The sequence below is a fragment of the Mus caroli genome, chromosome 5, assembly GCF_900094665.2.
Source record: "Mus caroli chromosome 5, CAROLI_EIJ_v1.1, whole genome shotgun sequence".
NCBI classification, from domain to species: Eukaryota; Metazoa; Chordata; class Mammalia; order Rodentia; family Muridae; genus Mus; species Mus caroli.
The window spans coordinates 23,518,891-23,526,842 of NC_034574.1; the positions used below are offsets into that span (position 1 = coordinate 23,518,891).

The window sequence follows — 7,952 nt, forward strand, 5'->3', positions numbered from 1 at the left end:
GAGAGGAGGCCTTGTTGAAGGAGGTATCACTGGAGGCATGTTCTGAGGTGTCAAGTGCCTACACCATTCCCAACCTCTCCCCCGACCCTCTGCTTCCTACTTGAAGTTCCTACATAAGTTCTCGGCTACTATTCCAGTGTTATGCCAGCCTGTACGCAGCTGTGCTCCAACCATGATGGTCATGGCCTAATCCTCTTAAACTGTAAGCCCCCAATCAACTCTTTCTTCTATAAGCTGCCTTGGCCATGGTGTCTTACCACAGAAGTTGAAAAGTAACTTTGGCCCATGGTGAGAGGCCACCATGTCAGGGAAGACACTGTAGCAGGAATATAAGGCAGCTGTGCATCCACTCTTCAAGAACAGAGAAGGGCTAGAAATAAGGCTGGGCCAGAAAAAGTCAAGGCCTATGTATACCCAGTAACAGTCTTTCCCTGGTGAAGCACCACCTAGGTGCTACAACCTTAAACATCCTCCCAACTAGACACAAACATATGAACCTGAGGAACATTTTATATTCAAATCACAATTTCTCAAACTCAGTTCTCTGCTCTAACCACATTCTCAGTCTGAACGTCTGTTATGAGACCCCCTCCTTGAAATTAGACACTTATCCCATTTTGTTATAATCTATGCTAGGATCAAGTTAAGCCACTTTTCAAGTAAGGCTTTGGAAGGAACCAAACAGCTTCTACAGAGACAGCACACAAGACAAATAGACCTGGCTGGGCACATGCAAGAGTGATCTGGAGTCCTGAGCCCCTGTGTGTGCTGGGTTGGGGGTCCTGGAGGATGGATAGAAGCTGGGAGCTGCACCTGGATGAATCCCTCCATCTTCAGTGCCTTCTCCTGCCCAGAACTCCATTCTGTACTGCACCTCATGCCCCCTTCCTTGTTGCCTGTGCCTTTCTGATACCTTCCTTCATCCAGGAAGAAGACAGAGAAAGAGGGTGTTCCAGACATGAATCCTGTTAAGAACAGGGGTTCTTGAAGGTGACAGGCAAGTGAGAGAGGGAAGAAGTGACATTGCCCTCTCTCACCACTAACTCTGAGTTTCCCCAGAGGTCCTAGAGGAGGCAGCCTGGCCCCTCTAGTCATATTAAAGTACTGTTATAGGACACAATAAGCACAGAGTTACTGAGTACTAAGACTTGAAAAAGAGGGTTTGTGAGAGAAATGGGAATTAATTTTCCCATCACTTCCCTTTAACAATGGGTATGTCCATTACAGCATGCAGATGAGGGTGGCCTGAGATCCCCAAGACAGGCATTCAGAAACATGTACACAAAAGCAAAGGCACCCTCTGTATATGAGATCCCACACTGGGAAAACAAAAAGTGAAGTGGGGGGCCAGCTGTACAAAGTAAACCCTTCCCTATTTGCAGGCATCAGGTGAGAATCTACTATGGCCAGATGATCTTCTGGGATCCACATCAAAGAGTGGCTTCAGAAAGGCACTATGGCAGAGACAGGACTATCATGACACCATAACAAACAGACTACACATGGTGTGTGTGGAGAGAAGAACAGCCCATATCATAGGAAACAGACCAGGTGCTCGTAGGTTTATTCAGGATTAGAAATCTGTCCTGATGACTCCATTGAAAAGTGGAAAGTCTGGCTATTCTCCTCAGAAGCAAACATTAGAGGTTTATTACAAAGGACTGGCTTACCCAGCCACAGGACTGGCATCCAGAGCTCCTGCCAGGTAGGAAGCTAGAACCTAGAATATGCTGACGCAGCTGTCCTGAGAGAGAGAGTAGCTTTTTTTCCAGGAACCTCAGCTTTGCTCTTGAAGCCTCAGGTAAAATGGAGGCCAAGACACATCAAGGAGCTTTGCTTGTGTTGACACGTGTCGTTCTTAGCCGCATCATCAGAGGAGGAGCTCCTACTCTAGAGCTTAATCAGGTCCCTGGAGGCTGGCCTGGCCAAAGGGATGGGAAGGAAGGAACAAAAGAAAGGAAGGAAGGGAGGGGGAGAGAGAGAGAGAGAGAGAGAGAGAGAGAGAGAGAGAGAGAGAGAGAGAGAGAGAGAAAGGGAGGAAGGAAAGAAGNAGAGAGAGAGAGAGAGAGAGAGAGAGAGAGAGAAAGGGAGGAAGGAAAGAAGGAAGGGAGGGAGGGAGGGAGGGAGGAAGGAAGGAGATGGTTGAGAAGCAGAAAGGGTACCAGTGGAGGCAGGAGCCATTTGACTCAATCTTCTGGAGGAAGTACAGATAGCCACCTGTGACACTCAGATGCCCAGAGAGACCTCAAGGGAAGAAAACCTTGGTCCAGGAGGCTCCAGCTGAAAAAAAAAAAATGGTCCTGGGGAGAGTCAGAAAAAGGAACCTAGTTAAAGAGTAGATACCACAATAACCCACACAACAGGAGAGGCTTGTGACAACGGGACCGAATGAGCTGCCACTTTACTATAAAGCATAAGAAAAAGAACTAGGCTCACAGCTAAAGATAAGCTAGGGGCTCTGTTCAACAGGGCTGAGCTACAAGGAGCAGGCTAAAGTGCCGTGAAGTGAGCCCGGGTATAAGGCAAGACACATGAGTAACAACAGCTAGCAGGCTTAAACAACCATCCATGCTTCTGCCTTATGTAGGAATTTGGGGAGGAGAGAATCTGTGGGTGTGAATCTGCAAGGATTGGTAATTGGTAATCATTGGAGGGAACACTGACAAAGCTGATAGACTCATCTGTCTGTTAAACCTTGTTGTCAACTCTGCAACCCCAGGACAACAGGACTGTTACCTCCTTGTCCCCTGGGAAGTATCCTGAGGTCTATTCTTCGACCTTCTTTTCCAGCTCAATTATCTGCAGCAGGAACCTGAAGATTCTGCTTGGTTTACTAGGAAAGGTCACACTGGTGCAACCCTTTTTGCAGTGACCCTGGTAAGTATGTGAAGAATTTCATTTCAAAACTGATTCTCAGTGTTTCCTCCAGTTATCTTCCCAGGGCTGAGATGCAGCTCATGGCTAAGGAGGTTGTTTAACAGGAAATAAGCCCCATGTTCGATACCTGGCACCACATAAAATAAGAGAGTAACTTTTCAAGCACATAGAGCTTGTTTATTTGTCATTAAAGGACTCACATGGGGATTTTAATGTCCTAGCAGCTGATGCTGATCGAGAATCAATTCCAAAATTAGGGTTAGGTTTCCTTTCTGTGATGATTATTAAAGCCAATAGGGAAATGTGTTGAGATTTTGGAAAATTCTATTTCCAGGCAACATTTAGAATGATATCATGGCCATGGGTCAACACTTGAATCACAAAAAGCACTGAAGATAGAACTTCCTAACCAAGCTACTCCAGGCTGTGAAGAACTCTCAGTTACCTTATAAAATAGAATTTGTGGGATACACTACATGAATAAAACAGGTTACATGACAATTTAACTTCTGATACTCTAGAAAATATCCCTGGGCCTACCAGTTCTTCAATCTTCCTTTCTAGTCCACAGTTCCTCCAAACTTAATTAACTGAGAAGACATATTGCAAATCTAGGCTTCCTCCTGCAGGAAGAAGGGGTGGGGGATGGTGCGTGAAGGCCATGAGGTCAGCACAACCATCAATCTGAAACCAGAATACACTAGGATATAACTTACCACAGAGCCAGAACACACCCACCATAAAACATCCCATAAGATGCATGCCATCGTGGAGCTAGACTGAGATATACCCCACCATGGAGCCAGGACCCATCCTACTATAGATCTAGGATATACTCTGCTGCAGAGCTAGTACCCATCCTACCACCAGGAAAGCACATACCCTAGCATGGTGCCAGTATCCATGCAGCCAACAAGTCACAAACACTATGGAGCCAACACACATCCTACCATGAGTCCAGTAGAGAGATTTCAGGGAGTCAGCACAGACACACCTCCATGGAGCCAGTATCATCTCATCATGGAACAAACCTACATCAGCATTGGATCCAGCACACATCCCATCTTCCCCACAGGGTTGAAGCTTTTGCTACACTGCCCCTGACTCCACCCTGCACACCCTGGCTCTATACTGTCATGCCTGATGGGCAACCTTGAGCAGTGTGTGTTTCCTAGTCCCTGTCTTGGTCTATTAGTATTCTGTCTTTGCTTTACTCATATACTGAGCTATGTTCCATCTAAATCAGGTCACCTGAGGCCTACAGTGCTCTGGAGTTGGTGACCTCAGGTACTTATGTATCCTATATTAGGCACAATGATAAGATTTCAGTTTTCTACTTGAAAACATCATATTATAGTGGACCTCGTTCCAGTAATTGTTCAGACTGAGTCAGGAGGGAGCATGAATGCTGGAGTCACTAGGAAAAAAAAATGCAGTTCCAGCGGCCAGCAAGTTCATTCAGCCACAGAAGGGAGCACTTTGTGAGTCAGAAGCAGAGAGGAACACTCAAGCTCAGAGGGAAGCCATATCTGTTTCTTGTCCTCTAGTTCCTATCCTAGGTTCCTGACATGATTCAACTCTTGCTGGAGAATTGTTCATAAAGGGAAAATAACTTCATTTGAGGCACAAAATACACACACACACACACATGTGCCACACACATATACTATAAACACACACTACATACACACACACACACATACATATACACCACACACACTGACAACATTGAGGCCCTGTATGCACAGGGGCCAGAACTAGGCCAGCCTAATGTATCTTCAGCCCCAGATCCCATGAGGATGGTAGTCAATGAGGGTCCAGTCTTCTCATAGTGCCTCACTGCTTGGCTGTCATCTTGCTTGGGGAGATTTCAACCAGAGAAGTGGCACAGCAGCTGTAAAGGTGTCAGAGCACATGAGGGAAAAGATTCACCCTGGAGATGATGTCAAGCCCATCAGGATTCCATGGTAGGAAATGCAGAAACTGGGGGCTGCAGCTCCAGCTGCGGAATCCCTGTATCATCTTGCAGCCTATCCTGACCTCAGTAAGGCTTTTCCAGCTGGAGCCTTGAGACCACAGAGAAGTATTCTGTTCTGTTCCCTGGATGACTTATCTTTTGTCCTGGCTCAAAGTGTTGACCATGGTGGGACACAAGTGTCATTATGCCTATCCTGTTACTTAATAAATTCCATATCTATTAATTAAACATACAGAAGTACACAAAGGACACCTCTAAACATCAAAGTGGCAAGTTTCATGATAACAGAACTTTGGGCAAGAATCCTCTTTTATGAGATTCTCTTTATAATATTAAGTTATTAATTGTTAGTTATTAAGGGAAGAGGCCAGAGAAAACAGAGAATAAAGCCCAGGACTCAGGCATTCTTTATAAAGCATGTCTACAATTTTCCAGTCTCACCCTTCCCTCCAGAGCAGGCTCTCCTCCCAAGCAGACCAGGATACGTGGTGTCACTCACACATGGGCACTCTGCCCAAAGTCTCCACTGTTCTCCTGAGATATTCAGACACTGCTCTGACACTCTCTCCCTGAGGCCAGTTCTCTGGCCTGATTTGCCTTGATGACTGGGTGACTGCAGTCTGCAGAGACATTGTCTTCAGTCTTTTCATGGCAGCCTCACCTTGCTGAGATGCCACTTTGTTAAGAACCACTGACCCAGGCCCTGATATCTAATGAGCTATATAGATTCAAGTTGTTCTTTTTAGAGTTTTCTGTGGACAGCTTTTGCATATGTGCTTTTTCTCATCTTTGAATGAGCTCAGGCACCACTAAGCAATTTTAAAGGAGCTCGCCGATGGCCTTCCACCAACAAAGACAGAAAAAAAGCAACAAGGAAAAAAATGCTCCCAATGGCACTCCCAAAATATTGCCCCACTGACCTACCTCTCCTGCTCCACTTTGTCCCCTCAAATGAGAGCTCAGAACAACAATGTGGAGCCTGAATCCTTTCACATCCTACATTGAGCAATAGCATGATTTGGTCTGTAACTGTGTGACTATATTGGTAATTGATTAAGCTCACCGAGTCTTGTAATTCAGCATCTGTTCTGTTGCCAGGCAATATTCTCTGACATTTATCCCAGAGGCCATGGAATTCTCAGTAGAAAAATCTTAAAGGTAAGAAGGCCTGGGGTCTGAACTCTTGGAAATCTTCAAAGCTTGCTGCATTCCAGTTTAGGACCTAGTCAGGTTGAAGGACCAGATTGTAACTCAAATCCTAACCTCAGTGGTGCCTGCACTGAGGGGGATCCACTCAATAGCTGTGTGAGGAAGATGCCTGATTCTTGGAAAGAGGAACACTGATGCTCACCTTAGAGCAGTGACCTCTAAGGAGGCTAATCCATGCCAAGGTCCACCCAAAGACTCCCAGGACATCCCACGCTGCCACCCTGCCACCCTGCCACCCTGCCACTCACCATCTTAGCCCCCTGGTCCTTTCCTTACTTCCATTTAAGATGAGAATAAATAAGCCTGCCCTGCCATTGCTGCAAGTCCAGTTAGATGATGGTTCTACTTTTGCACCTTCCTCATATGAGACATTCATGTCACGACGAATACAGGCTTGGTGGCAGAGCATGACACAGAACACAGGGAGTGGCTCTGCCTGGATACATTTTCCACAGAGCATGGAATGAGATGGGCCTCATGAATGGACCTAGGAAGAGAGGGGGTGGGCATATAAGGGGTGGCAGAAGTCAAGCTGTGCAAGTCTGGAAATGCAGAGAATGCTTTGGGGACTTGAGGATCACTCTGCTGCTTGGCAACAGGGATGGGACATGGATGTGAGTTCAGAAATATCCTGCTGGAACCATTGCCAGTTAAGCCAGGACTGTCAATCTCTTCATCTGCAGCAGATACACATGCTGACATGTTACCCTGAAAAGATCAGTGGCATTATAAACACCTTGAGAGTATCGTGCAGCCTCTAGGTGCCCAGTAGTAAATGCCCCTCCCCTGCATGTACAGCCCTTTGGACTGTATACAAATAGGGATTCCATGAGTTCCTATGAGGAAGGCCTTGTATCTACTATGTACATACAAGGTATATTGCACAGACACTAAGTTTAACATGAGAAAGGCAGCTTCATACATGCAACTCCAACACCAACCAGTGAAATAGGCCACCCTTCACCACCCTCATTGCTACCCACCTCCCAAGCCTGCCTCTCCTTCAGAACTTTTCTAAAGAGTTAAGGTGCTGGTAAGTGGTGAGTGTGCCATTTTTTCACATTTTTTTTTCTGTGCTCTCTCACACAGAATTCAGGACACTTGAACTCGAAGAAGTCATGAATATACTATTGTAACTGGACTCCATCTCCAATGTACCAGTGAGACGAGGAAAGCAGAAGGACCTCTCCTTTAGGCATGATATTCCCTAGCACTTGCCATTCAGCCTTGTTCATATCAGAAGTATGTGTTCTCTCCAATACACAAATCCATGACTCTGAGTAATTAATTGTGTGTGGAATTGCTAATGAATAAAGCCTCCAAGCTGTGGAAAGCAACTTTCCCTGGACATGGGTCCCTCTGTTCCCAAATGTAATCAGTACCAAGCAGGATAGTCTCCTTGGATGCTCTCCATGTGACTGTCTACCCCCAGCAAAGGCAGGAAGCTACCCTTGGACCTCAGCTGCAGAGCAGACTTGGGGATGGTTCTGTAAGTGGTGGACATACTTCTCTGGGACAGCAGTGACAGCTTACCCCTCTGAACTCACACTGACTTTCCACCCTTCCTCGGACTTTTAGAGGCTTCTAGGCACATGGTGGATGCTCACTAAACAAAACCTCCACTGAACAGAAGTCTTCATTTTGTCAGTGTTAGATTTGGGGATATTTCTCCCAAATTCCTCAACAATCCCACTGCTCGTTCTCCAGATATCTGACTCATTTTTACCATTAACCCTAACTGTTGGAAATGAAAGAAATTAAGACATTGCAGGCTGGGGATGTGGCTCAGTAGCAGAGTACTTGCCTAGCAAGTGGATGGGGATGGAAAGAGGAATGAAAGGAAAAAGAAGGGGAGGCCCTTCCTGAGATCCTCCATCTGTGCTTAGTA

The 7,952-nt window shown here is 46.1% G+C and overlaps 1 long non-coding RNA gene across 1 annotated transcript in view; it reads left to right on the forward strand.

Annotated features, from left to right (window-relative positions):
* Positions 1 to 7,410, forward strand: part of LOC110294613 — a 444,128-nt gene extending 436,718 nt beyond the window's left edge. Inside the window, exons 6-7 of the long non-coding RNA XR_002377956.1 lie at positions 5,954 to 6,013; positions 7,154 to 7,410. This is a non-coding gene — a long non-coding RNA (uncharacterized LOC110294613). The remainder of the gene's footprint in view (positions 1 to 5,953; positions 6,014 to 7,153) is intronic.
* The last annotated feature ends 542 nt before the right edge of the window (positions 7,411 to 7,952 follow it).